The sequence below is a fragment of the Electrona antarctica genome, assembly GCF_951216825.1.
Source record: "Electrona antarctica genome assembly, chromosome: 14".
Lineage (NCBI taxonomy): Eukaryota > Metazoa > Chordata > Actinopteri > Myctophiformes > Myctophidae > Electrona > Electrona antarctica.
In genome coordinates this window covers 31,683,131-31,703,141 of record NC_136795.1, presented here as the reverse complement: position 1 = coordinate 31,703,141, position 20,011 = coordinate 31,683,131, and the positions used below count along the sequence as shown (strand labels likewise).

The 20,011-nt window shown below is 37.5% G+C and overlaps 1 long non-coding RNA gene across 1 annotated transcript; it reads left to right on the top strand.

Moving 5' to 3' along the window:
- The first annotated feature begins 6,392 nt into the window (after positions 1-6,392).
- LOC306936814 lies at positions 6,393-8,733 on the top strand. The gene is made up of 3 exons (XR_013791541.1): positions 6,393-6,944; positions 7,198-7,256; positions 8,561-8,733. It is a non-coding gene; the product is annotated as an uncharacterized lncRNA (long non-coding RNA).
- The last annotated feature ends 11,278 nt before the right edge of the window (positions 8,734-20,011 follow it).

Sequence of the window (20,011 nt, the reverse complement as noted above, 5' to 3'; positions counted from 1 at the left end):
CATTGAGCCCCATTGTAAATGTCTCAAATTTGAAAGCACTATATTTCTAAAACGATGAAACATTTCAAAGATTCCTTTTCAGGCAAACATGTCCACCGTAAGATGAACCTAAATAGGTTTGGATGGGGTTTCTAGGTGTAAGTATGTAGGACTAGTAGCATGCCAAAGTTTGTGCTATTGCCATTGGGAATGCATTGGGCGTTTAACTTAAATAACTCAGAAACTACAAAACATTTCAAAGTAAAAAGTTCCAGCATGTGTCTCCACAGAAAGCTGAATTATAAAAAGTGTGAATGGAGTTTCTAGGTGAAAGTGCTTTTTTGACGTGCCAATATCTGCCATTGAGCCCCATTGTAAATGTCTCAAATTTGAAAGCACTATATTTCTAAAACGATGAAACATTTCAAAGATTCCTTTTCAGGCAAACATGTCCACCGTAAGATGAACCTAAATAGGTTTGAATGGGGTTTCTAGGTGTAAGTATGTAGGACTAGTAGCATGCCAAAGTTTGTGCTATTGCCATTGGGAATGCATTGGGCGTTTAACTTAAATAACTCAGAAACTACAAAACATTTCAAAGTAAAAAGTTCCAGCATGTGTCTCCACAGAAAGCTGAATTATAAAAAGTGTGAATGGAGTTTCTAGGTGAAAGTGCTTTTTTGACGTGCCAATATCTGCCATTGAGCCCCATTGTAAATGTCTCAAATTTGAAAGCACTATATTTCTAAAACGATGAAACATTTCAAAGATTCCTTTTCAGGCAAACATGTCCACCGTAAGATGAACCTAAATAGGTTTGAATGGGGTTTCTAGGTGTAAGTATGTAGGACTAGTAGCATGCCAGAGTTTGTGCTATTGCCATTGGGAATGCATTGGGTGTTTAACTTAAATAACTCAGAAACTACAAAACATTTCAAAGTAAAAAGTTCCAGCATGTCTCTCCACAGAAAGCTGAATTATAAAATGTGTGAATGGAGTTTCTAGGTGAAAGTGCTTTTTTGACGTGCCAATATCTGCCATTGAGCCCCATTGTAAATGTCTCAAATTTGAAAGCACTATATTTCTAAAACGATGAAACATTTCAAAGATTCCTTTTCAGGCAAACATGTCCACCGTAAGATGAACCTAAATAGGTTTGAATGGGGTTTCTAGGTGTAAGTATGTAGGACTAGTAGCATGCCAAAGTTTGTGCTATTGCCATTGGGAATGCATTGGGCGTTTAACTTAAATAACTCAGAAACTACAAAACATTTCAAAGTAAAAAGTTCCAGCATGTGTCTCCACAGAAAGCTGAATTATAAAAAGTGTGAATGGAGCTTCTAGGTGAAAGTGCTTTTTTGACGTGCCAATATCTGCCATTGAGCCTCATTGTAAATGTCTCAAATTTGAAAGCACTATATTTCTAAAACGATGAAACATTTCAAAGATTCCTTTTCAGGCAAACATGTCCACCGTAAGATGAACCAAAATAGGTTTGAATGGGGTTTCTAGGTGTAAGTATGTAGGACTAGTAGCATGCCAAAGTTTGTGCTATTGCCATTGGGAATGCATTGGGCGTTTAACTTAAATAACTCAGAAACTACAAAACATTTCAAAGTAAAAAGTTCCAGCATGTGTCTCCACAAAAAGCTGAATTATAAAAAGTGTGAATGGAGCTTCTAGGTGAAAGTGCTTTTTTGACGTGCCAATATCTGCCATTGAGCCCCATTGTATATGTCTCAAATTTGAAAGCACTATATTTCTAAAACGATGAAACATTTCAAAGATTCCTTTTCAGGCAAACATGTCCACCGTAAGATGAACCTAAATAGGTTTGAATGGGGTTTCTAGGTGTAAGTATGTAGGACTAGTAGCATGCCAAAGTTTGTGCTATTGCCATTGGGAATGCATTGGGCGTTTAACTTAAATAACTCAGAAACTACAAAACATTTCAAAGTAAAAAGTTCCAGCATGTGTCTCCACAGAAAGCTGAATTATAAAAAGTGTGAATGGAGTTTCTAGGTGAAAGTGCTTTTTTGACGTGCCAATATCTGCCATTGAGCCCCATTGTAAATGTCTCAAATTTGAAAGCACTATATTTCTAAAACGATGAAACATTTCAAAGATTCCTTTTCAGGCAAACATGTCCACCGTAAGATGAACCTAAATAGGTTTGAATGGGGTTTCTAGGTGTAAGTATGTAGGACTAGTAGCATGCCAAAGTTTGTGCTATTGCCATTGGGAATGCATTGGGCGTTTAACTTAAATAACTCAGAAACTACAAAACATTTCAAAGTAAAAAGTTCCAGCATGTGTCTCCACAGAAAGCTGATTTCTAAAATGTGTGAATGGAGTTTCTAGGTGAAAGTGCTTTTTTGACGTGCCAATATCTGCCATTGAGCCCCATTGTAAATGTCTCAAATTTGAAAGCACTATATTTCTAAAACGATGAAACATTTCAAAGATTCCTTTTCAGGCAAACATGTCCACCGTAAGATAAACCTAAATAGGTTTGAATGGGGTTTCTAGGTGTAAGTATGTAGGACTAGTAGCATGCCAAAGTTTGTGCTATTGCCATTGGGAATGCATTGGGCGTTTAACTTAAATAACTCAGAAACTACAAAACATTTCAAAGTAAAAAGTTCCAGCATGTCTCTCCACAGAAAGCTGAATTATAAAATGTGTGAATGGAGTTTCTAGGTGAAAGTGCTTTTTTGACGTGCCAATATCTGCCATTGAGCCCCATTGTAAATGTCTCAAATTTGAAAGCACTATATTTCTAAAACGATGAAACATTTCAAAGATTCCTTTTCAGGCAAACATGTCCACCGTAAGATAAACCTAAATAGGTTTGAATGGGGTTTCTAGGTGTAAGTATGTAGGACTAGTAGCATGCCAAAGTTTGTGCTATTGCCATTGGGAATGCATTGGGCGTTTAACTTAAATAACTCAGAAACTACAAAACATTTCAAAGTAAAAAGTTCCAGCATGTCTCTCCACAGAAAGCTGAATTATAAAATGTGTGAATGGAGTTTCTAGGTGAAAGTGCTTTTTTGACGTGCCAATATCTGCCATTGAGCCCCATTGTAAATGTCTCAAATTTGAAAGCACTATATTTCTAAAACGATGAAACATTTCAAAGATTCCTTTTCAGGCAAACATGTCCACCGTAAGATGAACCTAAATAGGTTTGAATGGGGTTTCTAGGTGTAAGTATGTAGGACTAGTAGCATGCCAAAGTTTGTGCTATTGCCATTGGGAATGCATTGGGCGTTTAACTTAAATAACTCAGAAACTACAAAACATTTCAAAGTAAAAAGTTCCAGCATGTGTCTCCACAGAAAGCTGAATCATAAAATGTGTGAATGGAGTTTCTAGGTGAAAGTGCTTTTTTGACGTGCCAATATCTGCCATTGAGCCCCATTGTAAATGTCTCAAATTTGAAAGCACTATATTTCTAACACGATGAAACATTTCAAAGATTCCTTTTCAGGCAAACATGTCCACCGTAAGATGAACCTAAATAGGTTTGAATGGGGTTTCTAGGTGTAAGTATGTAGGACTAGTAGCATGCCAAAGTTTGTGCTATTGCCATTGGGAATGCATTGGGCGTTTAACTTAAATAACTCAGAAACTACAAAACATTTCAAAGTAAAAAGTTCCAGCATGTGTCTCCACAGAAAGCTGAATTATAAAGTGTGAATGGAGCTTCTAGGTGAAAGTGTTTTTTTGACGTGCCAATATCTGCCATTGAGCCCCATTGTAAATGTCTCAAATTTGAAAGCACTATATTTCTAAAACGATGAAACATTTCAAAGATTCCTTTTCAGGAAAACATGTCCACCGTAAGATGAACCTAAATAGGTTTGAATGGGGTTTCTAGGTGTAAGTATGTAGGACTAGTAGCATGCCAAAGTTTGTGCTATTGCCATTGGGAATGCATTGGGCGTTTAACTTAAATAACTCAGAAACTACAAAACATTTCAAAGTAAAAAGTTCCAGCATGTGTCTCCACAGAAAGCTGAATTATAAAATGTGTGAATGGAGTTTCTAGGTGAAAGTGCTTTTTTGACGTGCCAATATCTGCCATTGAGCCCCATTGTAAATGTCTCAAATTTGAAAGCACTATATTTCTAAAACGATGAAACATTTCAAAGATTCCTTTTCAGGCAAACATGTGCACCGTAAGATGAACCTAAATAGGTTTGAATGGGGTTTCTAGGTGTAAGTATGTAGGACTAGTAGCATGCCAAAGTTTGTGCTATTGCCATTGGGAATGCATTGGGCGTTTAACTTAAATAACTCAGAAACTACAAAACATTTCAAAGTAAAAAGTTCCAGCATGTGTCTCCACAGAAAGCTGAATTATAAAAAGTGTGAATGGAGCTTCTAGGTGAAAGTGCCTTTTTGACGTGCCAATATCTGCCATTGAGCCTCATTGTAAATGTCTCAAATTTGAAAGCACTATATTTCTAAAACGATGAAACATTTCAAAGATTCCTTTTCAGGCAAACATGTCCACCGTAAGATGAACCGAAATAGGTTTGAATGGGGTTTCTAGGTGTAAGTATGTAGGACTAGTAGCATGCCAAAGTTTGTGCTATTGCCATTGGGAATGCATTGGGCGTTTAACTTAAATAACTCAGAAACTACAAAACATTTCAAAGTAAAAAGTTCCAGCATGTGTCTCCACAAAAAGCTGAATTATAAAAAGTGTGAATGGAGCTTCTAGGTGAAAGTGCTTTTTTGACGTGCCAATATCTGCCATTGAGCCCCATTGTAAATGTCTCAAATTTGAAAGCACTATATTTCTAAAACGATGAAACATTTCAAAGATTCCTTTTCAGGCAAACATGTCCACCGTAAGATGAACCTAAATAGGTTTGAATGGGGATTCTAGGTGTAAGTATGTAGGACTAGTAGCATGCCAAAGTTATAATTTTTTTCAGACGGCATACTATAGCATGTCGTTTTTCGTGATTTTGGACTATTTGAAAAAAAGATGAAAATCATGAAAAAACGACATACTATAGTTCATGGTTTGAGAAGGCTTAATATATTTTGTCATATATTCATGATTTTGGGACACTATGTCAGAGCCAGGACTTGAACCAGCAGCCTCCTGATTCCCAGGCAGGCTCTGTACCCAGTGAGCCACTGTGCATGCTGTTCTTAAAAGACCAAATAGATAATGACAGAAGAGCCAGAGACTTGTTTCCATTGTGGTTCATAAACATTTGAACGTCTAGAGATAAACAACAGCAAAAGAAACAATAGACAAATCTCCTGTTATTTTATTTTTTGTATTTTATTTTTGTATCAATGTTGTACTCAAAGGGAACAGCAGACTGTGTTGTGGCAGGTAGCAAGTACATCAGTGACTTTGCACACTGGCTGCATGATCTGGAGATTGTGGGTTCAAACCCCACTCAAATGTTTACTTGCCAAAATCTGCCATTGACCCCCATTCTGAATTTCTCAAATTTAAAAGCACTATATTTCTAAAACGATGAAACATTTCAAAGATTCCTTTTCAGGCAAACATGTCCACCGTAAGATAAACCTAAATAGGTTTGAATGGGGTTTCTAGGTGTAAGTATGTAGGACTAGTAGCATGCCAAAGTTTGTGCTATTGCCATTGGGAATGCATTGGGCGTTTAACTTAAATAACTCAGAAACTACAAAACATTTCAAAGTAAAAAGTTCCAGCATGTCTCTCCACAGAAAGCTGAATTATAAAATGTGTGAATGGAGTTTCTAGGTGAAAGTGCTTTTTTGACGTGCCAATATCTGCCATTGAGCCCCATTGTAAATGTCTCAAATTTGAAAGCACTATATTTCTAAAACGATGAAACATTTCAAAGATTCCTTTTCAGGCAAACATGTCCACCGTAAGATGAACCTAAATAGGTTTGAATGGGGTTTCTAGGTGTAAGTATGTAGGACTAGTAGCATGCCAAAGTTTGTGCTATTGCCATTGGGAATGCATTGGGCGTTTAACTTAAATAACTCAGAAACTACAAAACATTTCAAAGTAAAAAGTTCCAGCATGTGTCTCCACAGAAAGCTGAATTATAAAATGTGTGAATGGAGTTTCTAGGTGAAAGTGCTTTTTTGACGTGCCAATATCTGCCATTGAGCCCCATTGTAAATGTCTCAAATTTGAAAGCACTATATTTCTAAAACGATGAAACATTTCAAAGATTCCTTTTCAGGCAAACATGTCCACCGTAAGATGAACCTAAATAGGTTTGAATGGGGTTTCTAGGTGTAAGTATGTAGGACTAGTAGCATGCCAAAGTTTGTGCTATTGCCATTGGGAATGCATTGGGCGTTTAACTTAAAGGACCACTTCGCCACTATTCAACCTAGTCTGTGTGTTTTTAATCATTAGCATATATGCTAAAATGCGCCCGTTTATTATCATTGGTGTTCTGTAGCTCCGTGGGCGCACTTCCAAAGCTGTCCACCATGTACGTATTTGTCCAAAAATGACGTAGGTGGTGGACACTCGGTAGGCTTTCAGAAACTACAGGGACAATGGACAGGTAGGCTTGCCGTAGCTAGCCTAGCCGCGAAGGACACCCCTGTCTACACAACAACAAACGAAAACGAGTCAGTATGGCTGCTCCAGGGGATTTTTCCCTTACACATATTGGCAGAATCTGCGTTAGGGTCGTTATATGAACCAGAAATATACGGAGGAAGAAATGCAGTGACGGGGACAAGAGCAGCTGCTAGTTGCTGCATCTGGATGTGTGGACTGTTGCCTGCTGGAGCGACCTAGCTAGTAGCTTTCCCTGGTCCAGTGCGTCGCACATGCAAACCTTTCTGCCCAGGAAAAGTTTTTTTCTGCCCAGATAGTGTTTGTTGACTGTGTTACTGGGAACCTGCGTTCAGGATGCCTAAATAAACTGGAAGTTGCAACCGAAGCCCGATGGACGAAGAGGGACATTCAGATTGAAGTAAGTGTTCAATGTATTTACAGCTTATTTGTGTACGTGTGTGTCGCCACACCGTATTGTTTACATAAAGTGTCAGAGGCTAGGCACGGCTTCAGCCTACAACTTTTCGGTCCAAACATCTTCTATTCGTTCAACTATTCATTAATTCAATTCAAAACTGTATGGCATGCCATCTGAAGCAATGTTAGCCATGGGCTCGTATGTTTCAGGGCTAGCAATGTAAACATTCAAGTGTTATACCTGTGTCCATTAGGTCAGCCCAGATGGGTACAGAAGGCTGATGAAGCTGAAGATGTCTTTGATGGACTGATGGTGAGCCATACATACTCAACTCAAACTTTATACATAAAGCACATTACTGTATTTGCTGTATTTTGTTTGACCCCCTAGAAAACGAGATGACACGTCTCAAGGGCATATCATTTTCAATAAAGGTTCATATATTTATATATGCTTTTACAAAGACCAGTCAGTGGTCAACCAAAGTCCTGTAAAATGTAGTAAATATACTGTCATTTATACTATAGGCCTACTGTGTCTCACACAGACGGTTTCACACTGTAGTATTGAATTGTATCTGTAAATCACACTAGATGACAGTGAATTGACTTTTAACCTTTTGTAATATCTCAAAAGAAAAAAGAAGATCATTACTGCATCAAAAGTAATCAACAAACTATAAAACGGATGACAACATTGTACAAATTACACAAGCAAAGTGCCTTGCACTGAATAATAATAAAACTATTTGTATCGCACCTTTCATGACATGCAATGCAGCTCAAAGTGCTTTACAGAGCAATGGTGAAAAAAAAGAAACGCAAGGCATAAAACATTGAAATGGCAGTAATGCAATAGTGAGGACATGAATAAATCTAAAAGCAAGAGTGTATAAGGTGGTCTTGAGCTGTGCTTTAAAATGTCTAGAGACTGCTGTCAAAGGTACAGTGGGAGTTTGTTCCACGCCGTCGGCCCGTAGAAGCTGAAAACTGCTTCACTGTGTTTTTTTGTTGCCATTTGTTAGGCACATCGAGCAAGCCAGCTGTGAGGACCTGAGGGGGTGGTTTGGGACATATCTAGGCAGGCAGTCATGTAGGTCGGAAGGTCACAGATGCAGACCAATAATTGTAAAATCAATCCTAAAAACAACCGGAAGCCAATGCCGTGACACTCTTAGTTTTAGTTAAAACTCTGGCTGCCGCAAGTTGTAATCGGTCAGTTGTTTTCTTTGGCAGTCCAGAATAAAGTGCATTGCAGTAATCAAGCCCAGAAAAAACAACTGCGTGGATCAGTGTTTTTGCATCATCTAATGACTGACAGGCTCCGATTCATACAATATTTCTAAAGGTGAAAAAGGCAATCTTGGTAACATGATTGTGTGAATTAAAATTCAATTCAGAATAATGACCCCCAAGTTCTTTACTGTACTGTTACTTTCTAGTCAGGTTGCCAAGTCTGCTTATTATTATGATTGATATGTAATACTCAGTTGTAGCCTACCTACTAATTTGATCAGTAAAGAAACATACTGTACATAGCCTACACACTCAATCGTCCATTCCAGTAATCCTTGAGTGCTTTCACCATTACTGACTCTACGTCTTCTCTCACCACAGCATGTGCGTCTGCTCCTGTCCTGTCTCGGCCAGAAGCAGCTCCAGTGACGTGTCATCATGCAGAAAGCCTGAAAAACCACCTGCCTCAGTGACCTCTGACTATAGAACATCTAGTTTGTTAGTTTCCAGTTCAACCATAGACCCCTGTTTTTATATATATATCTGTAGATTTATGTAAATCAGTACTATTAAAAGATAGTTGATTTGATGACAAGTTTGTTTTATTTTATCTCATGTAGGCGTATGGTATTTATACATTTTGACCAATTCCTAATACTCACATCTGAATGCAAACAAGACCACAATGGAAATAAGTGAATGTGTTTTATTGTACTGTAACATAAGGTTTAAAAAATAAGGCCACACAGGCAAAGTTTGTAAAGTATCAATATTGCTATATAGAAATACTCTGTTACAAGTAAAAGTCCAGAATTGAAAATGTACTTCAGTAAAAGCACGACAATATTGGTAAAGGCTTAGGAGTAGTACATTGATTTATCAATCCAGATTGTGTACAACAGCAACATACAAAGTAAATTGTATCTATATAATATACTGTATACTTCATGGGAGTTCCTTGAAAGCCACTTCTTCATCTCTTGAGTCGAAGACAGCCACCGAGACCTCAGCTCCTGCATCAAATAAAGTATTATGCAATTATGGGCCTATCTGACCAATCATGAGACAATATGGTAAACAATAAGGTTTTTCATTTTTGCAAAAATGTTGAAAAATAGCAAATGTATACAAGCTCGCAGCACGGCACCAAGTGACGCACTGAGCTTGTATATCTGCTATTTTTGAATAGCCAATGCTAATACAGATGCTTTCCCGGTTTTAAATGCTTTTATGTTTGGTTTGAAGCTTGATATGGAAAAATGTAGCTCTGGTCCATAGCCTTCTGCAGGGCTATGGATCAGAGCTAGGAAAAATGGTGGTGTTTATGTGGAGGGTGTTCCAGTTACAAACAGCAAAAAAGGTCTTTAGCTGTAAGCAGTAAGCATCAGAGACACTCGGCATGTCAAATTAATTTATAGACATCACAACAACAACCACGTGTAACAACAACCATGTATTTTGAAAGGAAATGCATGTGGTCGTAGTTTTAGTTTATTACGACATACCTTTGTTCTGCTTCGATGATGATGATCCGCGTCAATTCTTCCATTAGATTGCGGTCGAACTGGAAGAGATCTGCGGTGGTGAAATGTTCACTGCACACCCAAAGTGGTCCGAGTACAGTACAGAGTAAAGCTGGATGATTGCATTTGTATTTTCGTCATAACTAGTTCTAAAAACAAAGCCAGCCAGTGGCATCTCGAGTCCGACGCACGTTCGAACTGACTACTATTACCGCTACTTACTTACTACCAGAGACTATGCTACTAACTACTATACCACCACTACTGCTGTTACTATTACTACCGCTAAATATTAGCTATTATTACTTCTATCGCTTGCAACTCCAAACAACAACAACACGAGAAACTTTCAGCTTCCTGGGTGCCTGGGGCTGCCTGTCTGTCTGTCGCGCAATGCACTGTGGGTAATGTAGGAAATGAGCGCACCGTTCCTCGGCTCGTTACATGAGCCGTTGTCAGCCACTATATCGCCAAATTAAAATATTTATATTTTTTTCATGAACGGATATCATACTAAAGCATGACAAATGCCATGTTATAGTGGCGAACTGATCCTTTAAATAACTCAGAAACTACAAAACATTTCAAAGTAAAAAGTTCCAGCATGTCTCTCCACAGAAAGCTGAATTATAAAATGTGTGAATGGAGTTTCTAGGTGAAAGTGCTTTTTTGACGTGCCAATATCTGCCATTGAGCCCCATTGTAAATGTCTCAAATTTGAAAGCACTATATTTCTAAAACGATGAAACATTTCAAAGATTCCTTTTCAGGAAAACATGTCCACCGTAAGATAAACCTAAATAGGTTTGAATGGGGTTTCTAGGTGTAAGTATGTAGGACTAGTAGCATGCCAAAGTTTGTGCTATTGCCATTGGGAATGCATTGGGCGTTTAACTTAAATAACTCAGAAACTACAAAACATTTCAAAGTAAAAAGTTCCAGCATGTCTCCCCACAGAAAGCTGAATTATAAAATGTGTGAATGGAGTTTCTAGGTGAAAGTGCTTTTTTGACGTGCCAATATCTGCCATTGAGCCCCATTGTAAATGTCTCAAATTTGAAAGCACTATATTTCTAAAACGATGAAACATTTCAAAGATTCCTTTTCAGGCAAACATGTCCACCGTAAGATGAACCTAAATAGGTTTGAATGGGGTTTCTAGGTGTAAGTATGTAGGACTAGTAGCATGCCAAAGTTTGTGCTATTGCCATTGGGAATGCATTGGGCGTTTAACTTAAATAACTCAGAAACTACAAAACCTTTCAAAGTAAAAAGTTCCAGCATGTGTCTCCACAGAAAGCTGAATTATAAAATGTGTGAATGGAGTTTCTAGGTGAAAGTGCTTTTTTGACGTGCCAATATCTGCCATTGAGCCCCATTGTAAATGTCTCAAATTTGAAAGCACTATATTTCTAAAACGATGAAACATTTCAAAGATTCCTTTTCAGGCAAACATGTCCACCGTAAGATGAACCTAAATAGGTTTGAATGGGGTTTCTAGGTGTAAGTATGTAGGACTATTAGCATGCCAAAGTTTGTGCTATTGCCATTGGGAATGCATTGGGCGTTTAACTTAAATAACTCAGAAAATACAAAACATTTCAAAGTAAAAAGTTCCAGCATGTGTCTCCACAGAAAGCTGAATTATAAAAAGTGTGAATGGAGTTTCTAGGTGAAAGTGCTTTTTTGACGTGCCAATATCTGCCATTGAGCCCCATTGTAAATGTCTCAAATTTGAAAGCACTATATTTCTAAAACGATGAAACATTTCAAAGATTCCTTTTCAGGCAAACATGTCCACCGTAAGATGAACCTAAATAGGTTTCTAGGTGTAAGTATGTAGGACTAGTAGCATGCCAAAGTTTGTGCTATTGCCATTGGGAATGCATTGGGCGTTTAACTTAAATAACTAAGAAACTACAAAACATTTCAAAGTAAAAAGTTCCAGCATGTGTCTCCACAGTAAGCTGAATTATATAATGTGTGAATGGACTTTCTAGGTGAAAGTTTTTTTGACGTGCCACTATCTGCAATTATACATTTCTCAAATTTAAAGCACTATATTTCTAAAACTATGAAACATTTCAAAGATTACTTTTCAGGCAAACATGTCCACCGTAAGATGAACCTAAATAGGTTTGAATGGGGATTCTAGGTGTAAGTATGTAGGACTAGTAGCATGCCAAAGTTATATATTTTTTCGGACGGCATACTATAGCATGTCGTTTTTCGTGATTTTGGACTATTTGAAAAAAAGATGAAAATCATGAAAAAACGACATACTATAGTGCATGGTTTCGGACGGCATACTATAGCATTTCGTTTTTCATGATTCTGGAGGATTTGAAAAAAAGATGAAAATCATAAAAAACGACATACTATAGTCCATGGTTTGAGACGGCATAATATATTTTGTCATATTTTCATGATTTTGGGACACTATGTCAGAGCCAGGACTTGAACCAGCAGCCTCCTGATTCCCAGGCAGGCTCTGTACACAGTGAGCCACTGTGCATGCTGTTCTTAAAAGGCCGAATAGATAATGACAGAAGAGCCAGAGACTTGTTGCCATTGTGGTTCATAAACATTTGAACGTCTAGAGATAAACAACAGCAAAAGAAACAATAGACAAATCTCCTGTTATTTTATTTTTTGTATTTTATTTTTGTATGAATGTTGTACTCAAAGGGAACAGCAGACTGTGTTGTGGCAGGTAGCAAGTACATCAGTGACTTTGCACACTGGCTGCATGATCTGGAGATTGTGGGTTCAAACCCCACTCAAATGTTTACTTGCCAAAATCTGCCATTGACCCCATTCTGAATTTCTCAAATTTAAAAGCACTATATTTCTAAAACGATGAAACATTTCAAAGATTCCTTTTCAGGCAAGCATGTGCACCGTAAGATGAACCTAAATAGGTTTGAATGGGGTTTCTAGGTGTAAGTATGTAGGACTAGTAGCATGCCAAAGTTTGTGCTATTGCCATTGGGAATGCATTGGGCGTTTAACTTAAATAACTCAGAAACTACAAAACATTTAAAAGTAAAAAGTTCCAGCATGTGTCTCCACAGAAAGCTGAATTATAAAAAGTGTGAATGGAGCTTCTAGGTGAAAGTGCCTTTTTGACGTGCCAATATCTGCCATTGAGCCTCATTGTAAATGTCTCAAATTTGAAAGCACTATATTTCTAAAACGATGAAACATTTCAAAGATTCCTTTTCAGGCAAACATGTCCACCGTAAGATGAACCGAAATAGGTTTGAATGGGGTTTCTAGGTGTAAGTATGTAGGACTAGTAGCATGCCAAAGTTTGTGCTATTGCCATTGGGAATGCATTGGGCGTTTAACTAAAATAACTCAGAAACTACAAAACATTTCAAAGTAAAAAGTTCCAGCATGTGTCTCCACAAAAAGCTGAATTATAAAAAGTGTGAATGGAGCTTCTAGGTGAAAGTGCTTTTTTGACGTGCCAATATCTGCCATTGAGCCCCATTGTAAATGTCTCAAATTTGAAAGCACTATATTTCTAAAACGATGAAACATTTCAAAGATTCCTTTTCAGGCAAACATGTCCACCGTAAGATGAACCTAAATAGGTTTGAATGGGGATTCTAGGTGTAATTATGTAGGACTAGTAGCATGCCAAAGTTATAATTTTTTTCAGACGGCATACTATAGCATGTCGTTTTTCGTGATTTTGGACTATTTGAAAAAAAGATGAAAATCATGAAAAAACGACAGACTATAGTTCATGGTTTCGGACGGCATACTATAGCATTTCGTTTTTCATGATTTTGGAGGATTTGAAAAAAAGATGAAAATCATGAAAAAACGACATACTATAGTCCATGGTTTGAGACGGCTTAATATATTTTGTCATATATTCATGATTTTGGGACACTATGTCAGAGCCAGGACTTGAACCAGCAGCCTCCTGATTCCCAGGCAGGCTCTGTACCCAGTGAGCCACTGTGCATGCTGTTCTTAAAAGACCGAATAGATAATGACAGAAGAGCCAGAGACTTGTTTCCATTGTGGTTCATAAACATTTGAACGTCTAGAGATAAACAACAGCAAAAGAAACAATAGACAAATCTCCTGTTATTTTATTTTTTGTATTTTATTTTTGTATCAATGTTGTACTCAAAGGGAACAGCAGACTGTGTTGTGGCAGGTAGCAAGTACATCAGTGACTTTGCACACTGGCTGCATGATCTGGAGATTGTGGGTTCAAACCCCGCTCAAATGTTTACTTGCCAAAATCTGCCATTGACCCCCATTCTGAATTTCTCAAATTTAAAAGCACTATATTTCTAAAACGATGAAACATTTCAAAGATTCCTTTTCAGGCAAACATGTCCACCGTAAGATGAACCGAAATAGGTTTGAATGGGGTTTCTAGGTGTAAGTATGTAGGACTAGTAGCATGCCAAAGTTTGTGCTATTGCCATTGGGAATGCATTGGGCGTTTAACTAAAATAACTCAGAAACTACAAAACATTTCAAAGTAAAAAGTTCCAGCATGTGTCTCCACAAAAAGCTGAATTATAAAAAGTGTGAATGGAGCTTCTAGGTGAAAGTGCTTTTTTGACGTGCCAATATCTGCCATTGAGCCCCATTGTAAATGTCTCAAATTTGAAAGCACTATATTTCTAAAACGATGAAACATTTCAAAGATTCCTTTTCAGGCAAACATGTCCACCGTAAGATGAACCTAAATAGGTTTGAATGGGGATTCTAGGTGTAATTATGTAGGACTAGTAGCATGCCAAAGTTATAATTTTTTTCAGACGGCATACTATAGCATGTCGTTTTTCGTGATTTTGGACTATTTGAAAAAAAGATGAAAATCATGAAAAAACGACATACTATAGTTCATGGTTTCGGACGGCATACTATAGCATTTCGTTTTTCATGATTTTGGAGGATTTGAAAAAAAGATGAAAATCATGAAAAAACGACATACTATAGTCCATGGTTTGAGACGGCTTAATATATTTTGTCATATATTCATGATTTTGGGACACTATGTCAGAGCCAGGACTTGAACCAGCAGCCTCCTGATTCCCAGGCAGGCTCTGTACCCAGTGAGCCACTGTGCATGCTGTTCTTAAAAGACCGAATAGATAATGACAGAAGAGCCAGAGACTTGTTTCCATTGTGGTTCATAAACATTTGAACGTCTAGAGATAAACAACAGCAAAAGAAACAATAGACAAATCTCCTGTTATTTTATTTTTTGTATTTTATTTTTGTATCAATGTTGTACTCAAAGGGAACAGCAGACTGTGTTGTGGCAGGTAGCAAGTACATCAGTGACTTTGCACACTGGCTGCATGATCTGGAGATTGTGGGTTCAAACCCCGCTCAAATGTTTACTTGCCAAAATCTGCCATTGACCCCCATTCTGAATTTCTCAAATTTAAAAGCACTATATTTCTAAAACGATGAAACATTTCAAAGATTCCTTTTCAGGCAAACATGTCCACCGTAAGATGAACCTAAATAGGTTTGAATGGGGTTTCTAGGTGTAAGTATGTAGGACTAGTAGCATGCCAAAGTTTGTGCTATTGCCATTGGGAATGCATTGGGCGTTTAACTTAAATAACTCAGAAACTACAAAACATTTCAAAGTAAAAAGTTCCAGCATGTGTCTCCACAGAAAGCTGAATTATAAAAAGTGTGAATGGAGCTTCTAGGTGAAAGTGCTTTTTTGACGTGCCAATATCTGCCATTGAGCCTCATTGTAAATGTCTCAAATTTGAAAGCACTATATTTCTAAAACGATGAAACATTTCAAAGATTCCTTTTCAGGCAAACATGTCCACCGTAAGATGAACCGAAATAGGTTTGAATGGGGTTTCTAGGAGTAAGTATGTAGGACTAGTAGCATGCCAAAGTTTGTGCTATTGCCATTGGGAATGCATTGGGCGTTTAACTTAAATAACTCAGAAACTACAAAACATTTCAAAGTAAAAAGTTCCAGCATGTGTCTCCACAAAAAGCTGAATTATAAAAAGTGTGAATGGAGCTTCTAGGTGAAAGTGCTTTTTTGACGTGCCAATATCTGCCATTGAGCCCCATTGTAAATGTCTCAAATTTGAAAGCACTATATTTCTAAAACGATGAAACATTTCAAAGATTCCTTTTCAGGCAAACATGTCCACCGTAAGATGAACCTAAATAGGTTTGAATGGGGATTCTAGGTGTAAGTATGTAGGACTAGTAGCATGCCAAAGTTATAATTTTTTTCAGACGGCATACTATAGCATGTCGTTTTTCGTGATTTTGGACTATTTGAAAAAAAGATGAAAATCATGAAAAAACGACATACTATAGTTCATGGTTTCGGATGGCATACTATAGCATTTCGTTTTTCATGATTTTGGAGGATTTGAAAAAAAGATGAAAATCATGAAAAAACGACATACTATAGTCCATGGTTTGAGACGGCATAATATATTTTGTCATATATTCATGATTTTGGGACACTATGTCAGAGCCAGGACTTGAACCAGCAGCCTCCTGATTCCCAGGCAGGCTCTGTACCCAGTGAGCCACTGTGCATGCTGTTCTTAAAAGGCCGAATAGATAATGACAGAAGAGCCAGAGACTTGTTTCCATTGTGGTTCATAAACATTTGAACGTCTAGAGATAAACAACAGCAAAAGAAACAATAGACAAATCTCCTGTTATTTTATTCTTTGTATTTTATTTTTGTATCAATGTTGTACTCAAAGGGAACAGCAGACTGTGTTGTGGCAGGTAGCAAGTACATCAGTGACTTTGCACACTGGCTGCATGATCTGGAGATTGTGGGTTCAAACCCCACTCAAATGTTTACTTGCCAAAATCTGCCATTGACCCCCATTCTGAATTTCTCAAATTTAAAAGCACTATATTTCTAAAACGATGAAACATTTCAAAGATTCCTTTTCAGTCAAACATGTCCACCGTAAGATGAACCTAAATAGGTTTGAATGGGCTTTCTAGGTGTAAGAATGTAGGACTAGTAGCATGCCAGAGTTTGTGCTATTGCCATTGGGAATGCATTGGGCGTTTAACTTAAATAACTCAGAAACTACAAAACATTTCAAAGTAAAAAGTTCCAGCATGTGTCTCCACAGAAAGCTGAATTATAAAAAGTGTGAATGGAGCTTCTAGGTGAAAGTGCCTTTTTGACGTGCCAATATCTGCCATTGAGCCTCATTGTAAATGTCTCAAATTTGAAAGCACTATATTTCTAAAACGATGAAACATTTCAAAGATTCCTTTTCAGGCAAACATGTCCACCGTAAGATGAACCGAAATAGGTTTGAATGGGGTTTCTAGGTGTAAGTATGTAGGACTAGTAGCATGCCAGAGTTTGTGCTATTGCCATTGGGAATGCATTGGGCGTTTAACTTAAATAACTCAGAAACTACAAAACATTTCAAAGTAAAAAGTTCCAGCATGTGTCTCCACAGAAAGCTGAATTATAAAAAGTGTGAATGGAGCTTCTAGGTGAAAGTGCCTTTTTGACGTGCCAATATCTGCCATTGAGCCTCATTGTAAATGTCTCAAATTTGAAAGCACTATATTTCTAAAACGATGAAACATTTCAAAGATTCCTTTTCAGGCAAACATGTCCACCGTAAGATGAACCGAAATAGGTTTGAATGGGGTTTCTAGGTGTAAGTATGTAGGGCTAGTAGCATGCCAAAGTTTGTGCTATTGCCATTGGGAATGCATTGGGCGTTTAACTTAAATAACTCAGAAACTACAAAACATTTCAAAGTAAAAAGTTCCAGCATGTGTCTCCACAAAAAGCTGAATTATAAAAGGTGTGAATGGAGCTTCTAGGTGAAAGTGCTTTTTTGACGTGCCAATATCTGCCATTGAGCCCCATTGTAAATGTCTCAAATTTGAAAGCACTATATTTCTAAAACGATGAAACATTTCAAAGATTCCTTTTCAGGCAAACATGTCCACCGTAAGATGAACCTAAATAGGTTTGAATGGGGACTCTAGGTGTAAGTATGTAGGACTAGTAGCATGCCAAAGTTATAATTTTTTTCAGACGGCATACTATAGCATGTCGTTTTTCGTGATTTTGGACTATTTGAAAAAAAGATGAAAATCATGAAAAAACGACATACTATAGTTCATGGTTTCGGACGGCATACTATAGCATTTCGTTTTTCATGATTTTGGAGGATTTGAAAAAAAGATGAAAATCATGAAAAAACGACATACTATAGTCCATGGTTTGAGACGGCATAATATATTTTGTCATATATTCATGATTTTGGGACACTATGTCAGAGCCAGGACTTGAACCAGCAGCCTCCTGATTCCCAGGCAGGCTCTGTACCCAGTGAGCCACTGTGCATGCTGTTCTATAAAGGCCGAATAGATAATGACAGAAGAGCCAGAGACTTGTTTCCATTGTGGTTCATAAACATTTGAACGTCTAGAGATAAACAACAGCAAAAGAAACAATAGACAAATCTCCTGTTATTTTATTCTTTGTATTTTATTTTTGTATCAATGTTGTACTCAAAGGGAACAGCAGACTGTGTTGTGGCAGGTAGCAAGTACATCAGTGACTTTGCACACTGGCTGCATGGTCTGGAGATTGTGGGTTCAAACCCCACTCAAATGTTTACTTGCCAAAATCTGCCATTGACCCCCATTCTGAATTTCTCAAATTTAAAAGCACTATATTTCTAAAACGATGAAACATTTCAAAGATTCCTTTTCAGTCAAACATGTCCACCGTAAGATGAACCTAAATAGGTTTGAATGGGCTTTCTAGGTGTAAGTATGTAGGACTAGTAGCATGCCAGAGTTTGTGCTATTGCCATTGGGAATGCATTGGGCGTTTAACTTAAATAACTCAGAAACTACAAAACATTTCAAAGTAAAAAGTTCCAGCATGTGTCTCCACAGAAAGCTGAATTATAAAAAGTGTGAATGGAGCTTCTAGGTGAAAGTGCCTTTTTGACGTGCCAATATCTGCCATTGAGCCTCATTGTAAATGTCTCAAATTTGAAAGCACTATATTTCTAAAACGATGAAACATTTCAAAGATTCCTTTTCAGGCAAACATGTCCACCGTAAGATGAACCGAAATAGGTTTGAATGGGGTTTCTAGGTGTAAGTATGTAGGACTAGTAGCATGCCAAAGTTTGTGCTATTGCCATTGGGAATGCATTGGGCGTTTAACTTAAATAACTCAGAAACTACAAAACATTTCAAAGTAAAAAGTTCCAGCATGTGTCTCCACAAAAAGCTGAATTATAAAAAGTGTGAATGGAGCTTTTATGGTGAAAGTGCTTTTTTGACGTGCCAATATCTGCCATTGAGCCCCATTGTAAATGTCTCAAATTTGAAAGCACTATATTTCTAAAACGATGAAACATTTCAAAGATTCCTTTTCAGGCAAACATGTCCACCGTAAGATGAACCTAAATAGGTTTGAATGGGGATTCTAGGTGTAAGTATGTAGGACTAGTAGCATGCCAAAGTTATAATTTTTTTCAGACGGCATACTATAGCATGTCGTTTTTCGTGATTTTGGACTATTTGAAAAAAAGATGAAAATCATGAAAAAACGACATACTATAGTTCATGGTTTCGGACGGCATACTATAGCATTTCGTTTTTCATGATTTTGGAGGATTTGAAAAAAAGATGAAAATCATGAAAAAACGACATACTATAGTCCATGGTTTGAGACGGCTTAATATATTTTGTCATATATTCATGATTTTGGGACACTATGTCAGAGCCAGGACTTGAACCAGCAGCCTCCTGATTCCCAGGCAGGCTCTGTACCCAGTGAGCCACTGTGCATGCTGTTCTATAAAGGCCGAATAGATAATGACAGAAGAGCCAGAGACTTGTTTCCATTGTGGTTCATAAACATTTGAACGTCTAGAGATAAACAACAGCAAAAGAAACAATAGACAAATCTCCTGTTATTTTATTCTTTGTATTTTATTTTTGTATCAATGTTGTACTCAAAGGGAACAGCAGACTGTGTTGTGGCAGGTAGCAAGTACATCAGTGACTTTGCACACTGGCTGCATGGTCTGGAGATTGTGGGTTCAAACCCCACTCAAATGTTTACTTGCCAAAATCTGCCATTGACCCCCATTCTGAATTTCTCAAATTTAAAAGCACTATATTTCTAAAACGATGAAACATTTCAAAGATTCCTTTTCAGTCAAACATGTCCACCGTAAGATGAACCTAAATAGGTTTGAATGGGGTTTCTAGGTGTAAGTATGTAGGACTAGTAGCATGCCAGAGTTTGTGCTAT